Below are 16,470 nucleotides of genomic sequence, written 5' to 3' on the forward strand. Positions count from 1 at the left end.
ACTTAATTTGGATACAACCTTGAGAGCCATGTCACCTTTCTCAACTTCAATTTCCTTGACTACAAAATGAGAATGAAAATATCCACTTAGTGAGATTATTGTGAGGCAGAAATGAGGTAATCTTTATAAAATACACACAAAGTCTGGCACATGGTAAGCATTCAAATTTGGCAGCTATCATTTTTATTCTTATCAGTTAAAATGTTGGATAGAATGCATTTCTCTTCAAAGATGCTCACAAAGCTGACCTCAGAGCACACATTAATACATTATTTAGTAGACTCCAGCCCCCAATTCCACTCAGTTCAGTGTTTTCATACTTGGAAGCCAATAAATACTTCTAAATTAAAACTGAGGACACACAGAGTCAGTATTTGTAACCAAAGGAATAGGTAACCAATCATAAATTTAGACATATCATTAAGGGCCTCTATTCTCATAAAGCACACCTCTTTTAAAATGTATTTACTACAGTTACTCTTGGAGACTGAATATTTTTATCATCAGTTGCAAAACCGTCTCCTGAAGGGGAATAACTGTGTAATTATAACTCTGGCTGACTTCACACCTTAACCTTTTATGTAAGGGAAGAACAAAAGAGTAGACTCTGGGCAAAGGCTGGGAAGCAAAGGGAGGGGGAAGAGAAGGAAAGAAGGAGAAAGAGAAAAAGAGAATGAGAGCAGTTAGGTTTGATGAGGAACAATATTTGGCTTTTGGCCCTTCTCTCTACCAGCACAGACAGGAGGACCAGACCATTTATGATCAGCGTCAGTTCTCCCCATGGAAAGTGAACAATGCAACACCTCCTACCTCTCAATTCAGAGAGTAAAACTGCCAATTGCTAAAGGACTTCTGCTTAAATATATATATATATATATATATATATATATATATAAATTATGCTGATGATTTTAAAAATAAGCTAAAAATCTAAACTCAATGATGAAACAAATTGGCCGAATCCACCAGAGTAAGTGAGGTTTTGACTCTGGGATAGGAATAAATTCTCTTAAGGCAGAAAAATAAAAAACTCATTCACTGACGCTGATCTGTACAAAGAGCAGTATGATCTGCTTTTGTACCAAACAGGCTGTCTTTTAAATGCTATTTCTGCCACCTGCTAGTTGGACAGGTTAAGTGATTCTTTATGCACTTGACTTCTTCATACCGAAAATAGATAGGAAAATACCTGTGGGGAGGATGGGACCATGCTTTCTCTCTCCCTGGGTGCCCACATCCCTCCAAGGAGCAATTCCTAATCGGAGAGGCCATATTCCAACACATTGGCTGTCACTAAAGGGCAGGGTCAATATACAACAAAGCCTCCTTCCCCATCTCCACTTGCTTTCCTCTAAGTTGGGAGAAGTGACTCCTCAGGGAAGGGTAAGCATTTTCTTTTCTCTCTCCTGCCTTCTTTGCAACATTAGGCAATAGCACATGTGAGCCAAAGTGATATCCAGAGCCCCAGCTCTTGCCCCACACTTTTATTCTGTCTTGCTTCCTCACACTGTCCCCACTCAGAATTCTTTAGCATGCTGTTCATTTGAGGGAGCGATTTAAGTAGTGGGAGGAGGTGCCACTTATGACCTCTTTGAGGTCAGCCTACTTTTATTAGTGTTCTGTACTAGAAGGTCTTGAGTACTCGTCCAACTTTGTTTCCATTTCCATGGAGCAAATGGATGCACTTGCTCATCCCTCTCTCTGCAATGTTCTGCATCTTGAAATCATGGATCTTTCAATCACTCAGGTCTCAGTTCAAATGCTAGCTCTTCAAAGAGGTTTTCCCTGACCATCCAATCCTAAGGAGCAACCTTACCACCACCAAATCACTATTACCTTAATCTATTATTTTGTTAAAGGCTCTCATCCTATTTCATTACTTTCTTCATTTATTTGCTTGTTGCCCATCCTTACCTCTGTTCTAAACATTTCCATTATAATGGAGGTCCAAGAGAACATGGTTCTTGTCAGCCTTGCTCACTATTGATTCACACAGAGTTGGGTGACTATCACAAAGTAGGTTCTTAATAAAGCACAGCTATTATTACCTTTTTTTTCTCACACCTGGTTCAGCTACCTTCTATGATCATCCCAGTCCAGTAAAGTCTTTTGAAAGCTCTTCTCCTCCACTGGTATACTATAGACTTTCTAAATCTAAGATAAGGCATCTCTCTTATAAATCTGTTTTCACTAAATAAAGAGTTACATAACCTACTCATTATTTGTACAGTATCTTATTCCATTTACTTTATTTGTATTTTCTAGAGTTTGTTTATTTATTTTGACAGAGAGAGAGTGTGCACACATGTCTGAGCAGGGGTGGGGAGGGGGGTTGAGACAGTATCTCAAGCAGTCTCCACACTGCCAGCACAGAGCCCAACTCAGGGCTTAATACCAGGACCCATGAGATCATGATCTGAGCCAAAATGAAGAGTTGAACACCCAACCAACTGAGTTACTCAGTCATCCTTTTGTATTTTTTGATAAACTACAACTTAAGAGACCCAGCTTAGGAAGTGCTCCCACATTCCAAGAATAAAGTAGCTGATGCCTTTCTTACCCACAAGGATAATCCTAAAGAAGCACTTTTACATCTACCCTCCAGCCCCCTACACATATGTACACAGTGGTAAGCCCAGATTTGCATTCCAGATAATCTCCAGCAGGGAGAGAGGAGAAATACATGTTGAAAAGAGCTAACCTAAAACCGTAATGCTCTTGAAAACATTACCAGTTAACATTTCTTCTTAACAAAGTCTCAATCTGAGCACACCAAAAATAGCTCAGTGACATCTTAAATTGGGAATAGTTGTTAAGTTGGAGCTTAGAGAGTGTCTTGGAAATCTTTTCAATTCTCCACAAAATAAAATAAGGTATAGCCTGTCCAGAGGTCCAGAGGCTTTCACCTAGCACTAGAAAAGATAAGATATTTCTTTGGCTGAAGATAAGATTAATTAATTGGTGTGAATTTTTTGGATATGTGTGTGTGTGCACACACATATATTGCAACACATTCAAAAAATGTGTATATATATACGTACTATACATATACTATATATGTGTGTGTATATATATATACATATACACACACTTCTTTTTTAATGTGTAATAGAATATGTCAATAAGTAATGGAGTCATACTTAGCACTAAGATGCTTATACTAGGAGATTCAGGAGAATAAGATTGACTCCCAGCTCCTATCTCACATTTAGCGTATATATTCATTGAGGGGAATCTCTGGCAGTATGGTCTATATTCTTTGAATTGGTACTTCTTACTCTTGTTATTTATTGTGAATTCTGTATGGCTAAAATGGCATAAGTTCAATGTACACAGGATGCAACTGCATTCTATTTAAGACCACTCATCTTTACATTATAATGTCTTTGTGTTAAAAATCAAAAGGTGGCATCCATACAGAGCTTTACCATGTTACTATGAACCCCACTTTTGTATATTATGGACATAAAATGTAGACAGGTCTCATACTCAGAGAAGATAGTAAAAGAAATCTCCACACATGTTTAATTTAAAAGCCAAACAAGGGGCGCCTGGGTGGCTTAGTCGGTTGAGCGTCCGACTTTCGCTTAGGTCATGATCTCGCGGTTCGTGTGTTCAAGCCCCGCGTCGGGCTCTGTGCTGACTGCCAGCTCAGAGCCTGGAGCCTGTTTCAGTCTGTGACTCCCTCTCTCTCTGACCCTCCCCTGCTCACGCTCTCTCTCTCTCTCTCCTAGAAATAAATGAAACATTAAAAAAATTAAAAAAATAAATAAAAGCCAAACAAGTAGACCTGTACCTTTCTATGATAAAGTTAAACTTATAATATTTTATACATATCTTTCTTGGAAGTAGCCTTTATATAAATCTTTTTATAAAAGGAATAACCCAACATTTCTGCAAATGTTGTGAGGGTTAATTTTATATAACAACCTGACTGGGTCAATGCATGCCCAGATAATTGGTCAAATATTATTCTGGGTATGTATGTAAGGGCATTTTTCATGAGTTTAACATTTAAATAAGTAGGCTGAGATCCAGAGAAGATGGTGGAATGGAGGATTCTAGGCTCATGTCCTCCTAGAGATACACCTAGAAAATATCCACATCAGTGTAAATAACCCAATAAAGGACCTGAAGACTGGCAAAGCAGACTCTCCACAGCAAAATGTAGAGAAGAGGCCACATCTAAGAAGGTAACAAGGGTGGAGACACAGTCAGGAGCCAAATGAACCCATGGGACTGACCATGGGAGGGATGCTGCAGGCATGAAGAAAAGAGAGGAAAAGACACCCACAACAGGCAAACCAGGTATGCAGGACCCACACTGGGAAGACAAATTCCTATAACATTTGGCTTTAAAAACTAGAGGGGCCTATTTGCAGCAACATGGATGGAACTGGAGGGTATTACACTAAGTGAAATAAGTCAGTCAGAGAAAGACAGATACCATATGCTTTCATTCATATGTGGATCTTAAGAAACTTAACAGAAACCATGGGGGAGGAGAAGGGGGGAATACGGAGAGGGAGGGAGGCAAACCATAAGAGACTCTTAAATACTGAGAACAAACTGAGGGCTGATGGGGATGGGGGAGAAGGAAAAGTGGGTGATGGGCATTGAGGAGGGCACTTGTTGAGATGAGCACTAGGTGTTGCATGGAAACCAATTAGACAATAAATTATATTAAATTAAAAAAAGAAAAAAAACTAGAGGGGTCTAACTTCATGAGAACTTACAACTGGTGGAGCTTAATACCTGGAACATTAAAAATCAATGGGCACAGCTGTGAGAGAGGTAAGTTCAATATGAAACTGAGTCTCCATCCTTAAAGAGACAGCAAAAAATATAGCCATACTGAGAAACAGCATGGAAGCAATAGTTTGAAAACCACCTGGGGTATACAGGAAGGAGACTTATTTACTAACCACAGAGCTTATGCTGGAGAAGCAGAGATCTTTGGGAGACTTCTCCAAGAAGAAAGGAGCTGGTGGGTGCATCTCTTCCCCTTTTCCCTTGCCTAGATATATGGACACCTGCTGGAGTAAGTACAGCATGAACACTCTCCACCCAGCTTGTTAAGAGCATGCTCCACCACTGAATTCTCCTGTAGACCCACCCTCTCCATCTCAGACTGAGTAGGACTTTTCCCAGGCAGCTGCAGTTCCCCTCCTGCAGCATAACAATACAGACCTTACTGGCACCCCATACCATGCCCCTGCGTTCTCCTGTAGATCTGCTCCTTCGAATATACCCTTGGCCAGAGCACATCCAAAGCAGTTTCAAAAGTCTGGCATTGTGCAAGCAACCCTGACAGTGGCCAGCAACACTCCAAAGTGACTTCTGCCCCAGGGAGAGGGGAAGAGAACCACACACAGCAGTCTGATGGTGATCCAGTAGTTGACCAGAGGCACACATCAGGTCTGAAACCTACTTATGATTTTTCCTTTCCAGTCAGTGGGTCTCCTTTAACATTTCTTCTCTAACATTTCCCACCCACCAATATAAACTTCTCAGGGAAAAACAGAAGGAAAGTACCCTACAGATTGGTGCTACCGCATCTCTGGTAAACACCTGGTTTGATTCAACTCAAGTCTAAAGCAGCCCCAGACTTACCCACTAAAAACACAGGGACCAAACCCTACCCACAACAAAGAGCCATTGCAGACAAATGGATTGAAGGAAAAAGTGTCTCATTCACTCACTCAGCAGGGTACATGCAACACACATTGGAGACATCCCTGAGACAAGGGTGGGGGCACCCTGCTCTTTCAAGAGCAAGAGACATAGTTGACTTTCCTAATACACAGGAACAGAGAGAAAGTTAGACAACATGAGGAGACAGAGGAATATGTCCTAAATGAAAGAATAGGACAAAATTACAGGAAGAGAGGTAAATGAAATGGAGATGAGCAATATTCCTGATAGAGAATTTAAAGTAATAATCATAAAGATATGCGCTAGAGTTGAGAAAAGAATGGAGGACCTCAGCGCACCCTTTGCAAAAAGAGAAAACATAAAAAACAACCAATTAGAGATGAAAAACTCAATAAGTGCTATGAAAAATACACTAGAAGGATAAATAGTAGACTAGAGGAAGCAGAAAAACAGATCAGCAACCCAGAGGACATAGTAATGGAAAGCAATCAAGCTGAACAGGAGAAAGAAATCATCATCATTATAAAATGAAATGAAAATAGCTTAAGGGAAAGCATCAACACCAACAAGTGTAATAGCATTTGCATTACAGGGATCCCAGAAGGAAAAGAGAGAAAGGGGCACAAAAATGTATTTGAAAAAAATAATAGGTGAAAACTGAATGAAAAAAAAAAAACAGAAATCCAGATTCAGGAGGCACAGAAAGCCCTCAATAAGATCTACGTAAAGAAGTCCACACCAAGACACAGAAAAATTGCAGAGGCAAAAAGTAATGATAAAAAGAGAATTTTAAAGGCATCAAGAGAAAAGAAAATAGTTACAAATAAGCAAAAGCCCATAAGGTATCAGCTGATTTTTCAGCAGAAACTTTATAGGCCAGAATAAAGTGGCATGATATACTCAAAGTGCTGAAAGAAAAAAACCTGAAACCAAGAATACTGTATCCAACAAGCCTATCATTAAGAATAGAAGACGAGATAAAGAGTTTCCCAGACAAAGGAAAGTTAAAGAAATTCATAACCAGTAAATCAGGCCAATAAGAAATGTTAAGGGAGGCTCATTGAAAAGGAAAGATCATAAGTAAGAGTAAGAAAAGTAAGAGGCACAAAAGCAATAAAATTAGGTATATGTATAAAAATCAGCCAAGGGATTCACAAAATAAAAGGATATAAAGTATGACACTATATACTTTAAATCTGGGGAATGGAGAGGCATAAAACCTTAGTGCTTTTACAATGGATTCAAAATTAAGCTACCATCAACTTAATATAGACTGCTATATGCATATGATGTTATATATAAACCTAATGGTAATCACAAGTCAAAGAACAATAATATATAAAGAAAAAAGAAAAATTCAGCAATATCACTTAAAAGAGTCAGCAAACTGTAAAGAAAGGAAGAGAAGATAAAAAACAAAGAACCACAGGGGCGCCTGGGTGGCTTAGTCAGTTGAGCGTCCGACTTTTGCTTAGGTCATGATCTCGCGGTTGGTGGGTTTGAGCCCCGCGTCGGGCTCTGTGCTGACTGCCAGCTCGGAGCCTGGAGCCTGTTTCGGAGTCTGTGTCTCCCTCTCTCTGACCCTCCCCTGCTCGCGCTGTCTCTCTCTCTCTCTCTCTCCTCGAAATAAATAAAAAATATTACAAAAAAAAAAAAACCAAAGAACCACAAAAACAACCAGAAAACAAGTAATAAAATGGCAACTAGTACATACTTAACAATAAATACTTTGAACATAAATGGACTAAACACTCAGATCAAAAGACATAGGGTAATGAAATGGATTAAAAAAAAAGCAAGACCCATCTCCAAGCTACCTATAAGAGACTCATTTTACACCTAAAGACACGCGTAGATTGAAATTAAAATAGTGGAAAGCATTTATCATGCAAATGGAACTGCATTTGCACAAACCACAAGATCATGACCTGAGCTGACATCTAGAGTCAGAAAGACGCTCAACCAACTGAGCCACCCAAATGCCCCTGGAACTAAAATTTTTAATAAAAATAAATAAATTGAGAGGCTAAGTAAAGCAGATTGCTCTCCCCAATGTGAGTGGGCCTCATTCAATCAGCAGAAGGCCTGAATAAAACAGAAGTCTGACTCCCAGCCCCCTCCCCTCACCCCACCAAATACACACACATACATAAGTGGGAGTTCTTCCTGCCTGGCTGCACTGAGCTCAGACATAGGTTTTTTCCTTGCCGTCAGACTCAGACTGAAGCACTGGCTCTTCCAGGTCTTGAGTCTGCCCGCTTTGAGATGGAACTATAACATTGCTTCTAGTGACTTGTAGGCCTTTGGATTCAACTGTAACTATATCATTGACCACCATCTTGAGGATTTCATCTTGCCAACTTCTGATCACAGGACTTGTCAGCCTCCATAATTACATGCACCAATTACTTATAATAAATTCATATATCTCCAATTGGTTCTGTTTCTCTGGAGAACCCTAATTAATACCAGTCTTAAACTCAAACGCAAAGATTAATAACTTTATCAGGTAGGCATCTAACTGCATGACTCTCTATGACTATATAAAACTTTTTCATGACCTAGCATATGGCATTCACTGTGCAACTCTCTTTAGGTGTTTAAAGCTTTTTATATATTAAAATGTAAAACAGCAACGAAGGAAGTACTGAGACTAAATTGGAAAGAACAGCTAGTAATGCCAAATATAGGGCAATCTTGAATATAAAGCAATATTCCACTTTCTCAGTGAAAAGATTATAATTTTCAAAAGGGAGGATGGTCGACTTATATATATAAACACATAAGGATATGCAAAAAAAAGTTCAAACATCTACTTATGTTTTTTATTTCATTAAGTGGATGTTTAAAAACATACATTTAATTCAAACTCTGGCAAAGGTGTCTTCAGCATATAAGATCTGCCATTTTTTTCCTCCAAGAGAATGTTCCAGAACACATTAGCTACTCTCAGTTTAAGACATGGCACTCCTTCAATCACATGTAATGCCATCTCTGGAAGTTGTCTCTTAAGGCAGAGGTGCCCATTTATATAAGCAGCTTTCTGTTTTAAAGAAAACTTCATCCTCCTAGAGGCATAGATTTTGATATTCATGATAGACCCATCTCTTGTTTTTTGAAGTGATTTTTCAGAAGGTCAGTTTAGAACATTCAATACTTGAAATTGTGAAGTCACAGCCTCTAGAATCATGACTAATTCTATATTCAATTTCCTTACTCTTTTTCTATTGATCTCAGCAGATGACTTTCATCTTTTTTGGAAGGGAGGTGAGGCCAATTCAGCCCATCGTGACTTCCCAAAGCAGCACTTGAAAGGACCCAAATATAAATTTGGGGAGAAAGCAAATGTCACCCCTGTATTTGAGCACAGTTGCTATATAATAAGGCAATCCTGACTCTAAGATAAAATGTCGGTTGATTTAATGAGAGTTTTGACCTTGTGCTTCATTTCATCTTTCATCTCTTTATCCACTAGTTAGTAAACTTGAACTTCCTGAAAGACAGGAAGTTTACATTGTTTATATTGCAAACACCAACAATAGGACAAGCCTTATTTTGCATTAATGTTCACCTGCAATGTATTTTCTGCCTCATATACAAACAAGTATCCAATTTCCAGCCCCCAAATATGTTAAACATCATCTCTTCAATGTCTTAAATAACACAGCATAGATATCTTTCATGCAAAACTTAATGTGGGGCCTAATTATCTTAGTGTGAAAAACCATAAACACCAAACAAAAGCAAATACAATGAACAAATCTTTTTAAAAAATAACACCCAGGTTGAAGGAAGTAGAAATGCTCAGATTCACCAGTGGTACCAGAATGTAAACTTCTTGCCTGTGATTCTTCCAAACCATCCAGCCACTGGAGTATCATCCTCCCACAAAGCATATGGAGGCACTAATAAAATTGACTAATAGAATGAGTAAGCTTGAAGTGTTGGAACGCTGGGACATTTCATACTCACATCAGTCCAGTTATATTTTTCACTTCCCTTCTTTCCCTAACTTTTGTCATATAGAGCTTCTTAGATCTTTTCTTGGCAATTAATAACCCTGACTAACATGAGTTTTCACTCTCCTATGCCATGCTCCCAGGTCTGTAGGGTTATCAACCAGGATTGCTTCAGATACAAGTAATCACAACCTGAATAACAGCCCAAGAGTGATGTAAACCCAGAGCATTCTTTTCTGTCACTTTTTTTTTTCATGTTGCAAGATGTATGAAGGTAAGCCATTTGGCAATGGGATGGTGCCTTCCTGTGTCATTAATGTCCCAGGCTCCTTCTATCTTTCGGTTGCACTGTCCTTAGACAGGGGGCTTTCTCTTTCACTGTCCTAGACGATGCTGTGCCTCCAGGCATGGCATCCTCACTCTAGGCAAGAAGGAGGTAAGAGCAAAGGGCAAAACACAAAGGGAAGATGCCAGCTGAGTTCGTCTCTTTTTAGAAGCTATCCAGAAAGTTCTATCCAGTGACTTTCACAAACATCTCTTTTCGCCAGAAGTGGATCACATAGCCTCTCTTAACTGTAAGGGAGTATGGGAAACAAGGCATTTGAGCTGGACATTACAGGTCCAAATGAAATCAGATTTACGTTAGAAATAAAAGATAGGAGGGCCCCTGGAGAGCTGAGTTGGTTAAGCATCTGATTTTGGCTCTGGTAATGGTCTCATGTTTTGTGAGTTTGAGCCCTGCATTGGGTTCTGCACTGACAGTGTGGAGTCTCCCTGGGATTTTCTCACTACCTCTGTCTGCTCCTTACCCCGCTCTCAAAATAAATAAGTGAGCTTAAAAAAAAAAGGATAGGAAAATGGATCACAGGAAGGAAACCATTAATGTCCGGTACACAGAGGTATACGTGGGATGAGTAAAAAAGGCTAAGGGACTCCATGACATCTGGGAGGCTTAAGGGTATTATTCACAATTGCTTTTGTGCCAGTGAATGAGGGAGCTAGTCACCTCATTTGCTTCCATTTCCTTATCTCTGAAAATTCCTGCAATAGTCTTCCCCATAGACCCTATTTTAGTAATTTTATAATTATAATTTCTTAATGCAAACATGACAATACATGTTCTCCTTCTTTCATAACAGAACCCAAATTTTGATGGACAACAATACGTCCAGCTTTAGATAATGGATAATGACTGATCTAAATGAATCGTGGCAATGTTATTTCCTTTTGCTATTAGTTGATCTTCAGTAATAGGCATGTGACCTAGTCCTAATCAATGAGCGGCACTTCCATGAAAGATTCAGATGTTTAATTAAAAAAAACAAAAACAAAACAGAGTTGCACAAGGAAAAGCCATCCCCCACACCTCCATCTCTCTCTTCTTTTCTGTTTTGGACACTGTCGTGTAGAAACTTTGTGTTTGGAGCTGTGGCAGCCATGAGGTGTCCATGACCATGATGACTGAGCTATCAAACTAACCCTGGAAACTTTTGCCCCCTATACTTTTGCCTCCATAGGCAAATAAATATTCTTATGGGTTAAGCCAATACTACCTGAGTTTTCTGTTACTAGTAGCTGAAAGCATTCATAATTCATATACCACCTTTAACATAAACCTCCAATTCTGATGGGGCAAAAGTAACCACATTCATTGCTTTTTCCTTATGGTACCTCCTTAGGATTCTGGCACTCCGTGGATCTCCCATAGCCTAGAAGATCATATGTTTACCTCTTTCCAACCCTAAAGAACCCTTCATCTAAGACTGACAAGATAAATGAGCTAGAATTAAGGTGAAACCAATCCAAAAGAAATAAAAGAAAGCAAGAAAAGCAAAGAATCAGATAAATATCCATGCTACCTAATATGAGGGTATATGCTTAAAGAGTCTCAATTTTTTAGGGGGAAGTTGCATCACTTCTGCTTAGACAAGTGAAATTAAGTTGTAATCATGAGGATGTGTCAGTTAAAGTGTTTGATGAAGAGGAAAGGGAGACTGTTCTCCACATTTAACTCGGCTGAGGATGTGGCTGTGGGCATGCAAATACTGCAATGGAAAGGTCCTGAGGCCATCATCCAAAATAGTAATGCATCCAGGATAGAAAAGTGTGTTTCTGAGTTGTCAGAGGTGGGACACGTGGTGATATAATTGATGTCTTCAAAATTACAAAAGGCACAGACACAGGGAAACCAGGGTTGATTCACCAAATCCAAGGATATGGGAATTACAACAACTCTCAGGAAAGACTTCAAATTTCTCTCTCAGCTTCTGGTTTTCCTTAGTTTCACCCCTTCTCCAGCCAAAGTGCAGCCAAAGTCAATCATTTAAAAATTCACGTATTTCAAATCCCTCCTTTACCTAAAGATCTCCAATGGCTCACCATTGCTTTTATGATAAAAACCCAAAGCCTTACCACCATCTACAAGATTTTTCATAATCTGCCCCTGCCTGTATCACCCCCTTTATCTCCTACCACACTGTCCTCCCCATGCTCTGCCTGCCATTTTCTTTCAGTACATAGATCCTACTCTACTCTCTGCAGCTGTAAGACCATGCGACACCATGAGCATCTTCACTCATCTAATGGCGACTCATACTTGGCTTCTGAGAATGTACTCCTTTTTACAGGGAGGATATCCATCACCACGCCCCATTCCAAAACCAGTATGGTCTACTTCCCATAACAAGCTCTTCTTCCTTCTTTATAATGCACATGACACTTGGGATTAATTGGATTAATAACTGTATTCCCCTCTAAATCGTAAAAGCCTTGAAGGCAAAGATGTCTGTTCCTTCCACCCAGATTTTGGCATAGAGTAAGCGCCCATATATACACATTGAATGGCTAGTTGTAACTTACCATGATGCTGACACCATCTTGGGAGGAAGGGTTTTTAACAGTTCAAGATCACATATGAAAAACAGGGGCACCTGGGTGGTTCAGTCAGTTGAGCGTCCAACTTCGGCTCAGGTCATGATCTCACCACTCATGGGTTTGAGCACCGCATCGGGCACTGTGCTGACAGCTCGGAGCCTAGAGCCTGCTTCAGATTCTGTCTTCCTGTCTCCATACCCCTCCCATGCTCATGTTTATGGTCTGTCCCTCTCTGTTTCTCAATAATAAATAAATGTTAAAAAAATTAAAAAAAAAGAACATGCATGAAAAACAGACTCATGATAAATTAATAAAAACAAAAATTATTAAGGCTGGTTTTAGTGAGTGGGATATACCTTTTACTATTTCAGTTAGGCATCAAGGAAAAGTCAGTGTTCTTCCAAATATGCTTGGGGTTCTGGACAACTGAGTTTAGAGCACAAGTGAAAGAGTCAACAACCCTGGGTTTGTGTCCCAGATTTTCTACTTCTCAGCTATGTGATTTGACATAAACCTCTAATTCTCTGAAGCCTCAGTCTCCTCATCTGTAAAACCATAAAAACCTTATCAATAGTGATTTAAGAGGATTAACTGACTTGATATATGGGAAGCCCTTGCCCCAGTGCTTGTTGAAAATGAGCATGTATTGAACGTTAGTGGCATTCTTCTTCAATGTTCTAACAATCATTATCAGAAATAGAATATAAATTTGAATGGGTTGAAATTGTTAAGAGCTTAATAGATGTTAGACAGTATTGTTACAGATGTTGTTGTTATTTGTGGCCAAAGAGTACTAGTTCTCACCTTAGCGCATGGCTTCTTTGCAGTTGGATGGCTCTGTGTTTGTCTCAGTCTCTACCCTGGCCCAAGGCCCAACACGGTGCTAAACACATGGTGTTATGCAGAAAATAATTTCTGAATGGATACTTGAATCAAAGGTCTAAACCAGTGTGATAATGCAGACATTCTTATAAGAAAATAGAAAGAGAAAGGCAGTGTTTAGCAGAGGAGGGTATAGGATGGAAGAAAAGGATTATTTTCATTAAAAAAAAAAATAATAAAAGCTTTAGAGCAATAGGATTAGAAGTTCAATTTTAATGGCACAAAACAGAATTCGGTGAGAATCTTGAGCTGTGATGTGGTCAAAGCAGAAGCCGATAATGAAGGTGCAGCATTCTGAGCCATCCCATCTATGACCAGCTTTCAGACCCTGAAAAGTTGATTAGAACATTCCAGGAAAGCGTTGCATTGTCATTCCAAACCAAGACTCTGAACCTGCTCACACCTCTCACCCACTGATATTGCTTTCTCTACCAGTGTGGCCTTTATGAAGCGAGGGCTTCTGTTCTCTCTTCTATCTTGTTCCATGACAATAATACCCAAAGTGCTTTCCACCCCTAAAAGGAAGCTTTGGTGAATGCCTTATTATAACTATTACATGTGACACAAGGCCTGCCACTAATATAAGATGAATAAGAATAAATTACCCAAATAGGACAGAAAAGCCATTCACTTAAAGAAAGGCCCACTTTCTTGAAACTCTGAGGCATTGAAACCATTTAGAGTTTGCTGTCAAGATTCCTAGCAGTGCTCATTACCTAGGCCAGCAGTCCCTCTGGACTACTGAAGGCTTATATGAAATATACATAATCACATGCTGCAATGCCTAAGTGCAACAGGATGATTTAAAAGCACTACGATAGGCTTCACCCACGATATTCATCTCTTCCTGTCTATTCTTTGGTGATCCAGACAAAAACTTGGAATGCAATCTGTATATTGATATTCCCTGAAAAGGATTTCAGCAGCTCTTCAGGAAAGATTGCTTAAGCAGTTTTAGAAACCTCAAACATTCTGCATTTATGGTGCTTAGAGGTAGAGTTTCTATTTCATAAAAATTAAGCCCCACTAAGGGCAATCTTCCATTCCTGCCACAGAGAGAGTACCCAGGAGTGGGGAAATGCAACACTTCTCAACTGCCCACGGAACTCTGCATGAATTGGATGAAGTTTTCAAGTTTTCTGAGCCTCAGTTACACCTTTAGACAAATTACATTATGCATGCCTGGCAATGCAAGAGCTCAAATAAATGCTACATGTCATTGGTATTAATGTTGTTGTTGCTGCTGTTGTGGTGGTTATTTTTTCTGGCAGGGGCCACTAGTGCTTACCCAGGCACAGGGCTGGAATGCAACTCCCAGCTCTAAATAGTTAGTTAGGTGGGTTCAAATGACTGAGTTCTGATCAATAAAACATGGCAGAAGCAATGTACACCCCTTCCTGGAAGGACCCGTAGAAATCTTCAAGGCTCTCTCTTTTATTCTTTCCTATTCCTTTCTCAGTGACCTGATGGCTACTTGTTGAAGTTAGAACTACAAAGTGGAAGGAACATGGATACTACTCAAGAACCTCCCAGAAGAGCCACACTTGAGAAACATACACGATAGAATGAATAAGACATACATTATTCTGAATGAATAAGACATACATTTTTTTTTTTTTTTTTTTTTGGCCTACATAATTGTTTGGCAGGGCTATCCTGAGCATCAGGCCTGGCCTCTAACAACCAGATGCCAATAGGAACCTCTCTCCTAATTGTGACAACCAAAAGCCATCTCCAAACATTGCCAAATGTCAGCAGGGTGGGGGTGGGAACAACATCGCCCCTGGTTGAAACCCAGAAGATCACCATCACTGTTGCCCTCACCATTCTCATCACTGACAATCTAGTCCCTCATGATACCTTTATAATAATAGACCCCATACTCTGGTTTCTCTTCAGATCACATAAATCTTTTGCCTTTTACTGTAATAATAGACCCAAAGTTTCAAATATAGGTCCAGGGTGTTTTTTAGGAGAATATGTTAAAGGGCACAAAAACTTAAAAGAAGATAAGGGGTCAACTGGTAAACCCAGAGTCATAAGGGCCCAAAGAGTAAAGTCAAAACCAAAATAAACATAATAATTTTTAAAAAATAAATAAAAGTAAAAAGCTGGTTTGATCATTTCAATAGTCTAGAACAAAATCATCTTTCTAAAAAAGATCTAGGTCTAGGGAGTTCAGTGTGTTTAACAAATACATATAGGATATTTATTATAAGATAGGCACTGTGCTGAACATAAAGTAGTGAATAAAACAGACATAATCCCTGCCCCCATTTAAATGCAAGGTAAGTGCAAAAATGGTGGATTTTTCTAAGAGCCTAAACATAGCTATTACCTGACCATTGTGACAGGCACAACTCCACAGATGCCCCTGTAGGATTCCTGTTCCTTAATTCTTCTAACCTAGGTGTGTCTTTGAAGAGACTTACATTGCAGATGTCACTTAGATTACTAGTCTGCTGACTTTAACATTGGGAGATTATCCTGGATTACTTTGAGTTGTCCAGTGTACTCACATGAGGCCTTAAAAGCATAAGTGGAAGGTAGAAGAGTCAGTCAGGAAGAGATAATAGAAGAGAGATGCAGCCAATGGGAAATCAAAGATTCTAAACACGAGAACTCAGATGTGTCATAATAGGAGCTACAAGGGATGACTGAAGAGAGGACAGTAGGAGCTGAGGGTCATCCCCAGCTATCAACCCACAAGAAAGAGGAACTTCCACAAAGAACTGTGTTCTGCCAGCCACCTAACCTTGGAAGTAGTTCCTTCCCAAGAGCCTCCAGAGACAAACACAGCCCCTTGCTTTCAGCCCCACAGCATTCATTTTGGGCTTCTGACCTACAGAAACTGTACCAAATGTATGTTGCATTTGGCCATGAAGTTCATTAAAATTATTATGGTAGCAACAGAAAACTAATACACCACTAATGCCTTAAATATTGCACAAGAGAATAGGTTGGAGAAAATGAATATTAAAATATACCTTATCATTCATCAGTCTCAGGTTTGCTAAGTATTTGATGGGTGCTCATTTGTGAAATAAATAAATTCATTCCTATATTCATTCATTTGTTTAAAAATAGATATTGAGTATCC

The 16,470-nt window shown here is 39.4% G+C and overlaps 1 protein-coding gene and 1 long non-coding RNA gene across 2 annotated transcripts in view; both read right to left on the reverse strand.

Moving 5' to 3' along the window:
- FHIT (fragile histidine triad diadenosine triphosphatase) overlaps positions 1-13,305 on the reverse strand; it is a gene marked incomplete at its 3' end in the record, with an annotated part of 793,119 nt that extends 779,814 nt beyond the window's left edge. The window contains exon 1 of the mRNA XM_039255698.1: positions 13,293-13,305. The remainder of the gene's footprint in view (positions 1-13,292) is intronic.
- Positions 13,306-13,565: 260 nt separating this feature from the next.
- On the reverse strand, positions 13,566-15,947 carry LOC120247687. The gene is made up of 2 exons (XR_005532389.1): positions 15,803-15,947; positions 13,566-13,698 (listed from the first exon to the last, which is right to left on the reverse strand). It is a non-coding gene; the product is annotated as an uncharacterized LOC120247687 (long non-coding RNA).
- Positions 15,948-16,470: the final 523 nt, after the last annotated feature.

The sequence above is a fragment of the Hyaena hyaena genome, unplaced genomic scaffold (assembly GCF_003009895.1).
Source record: "Hyaena hyaena isolate Hyena2069 unplaced genomic scaffold, ASM300989v1 scaffold_543, whole genome shotgun sequence".
NCBI lineage: Eukaryota > Metazoa > Chordata > Mammalia > Carnivora > Hyaenidae > Hyaena > Hyaena hyaena.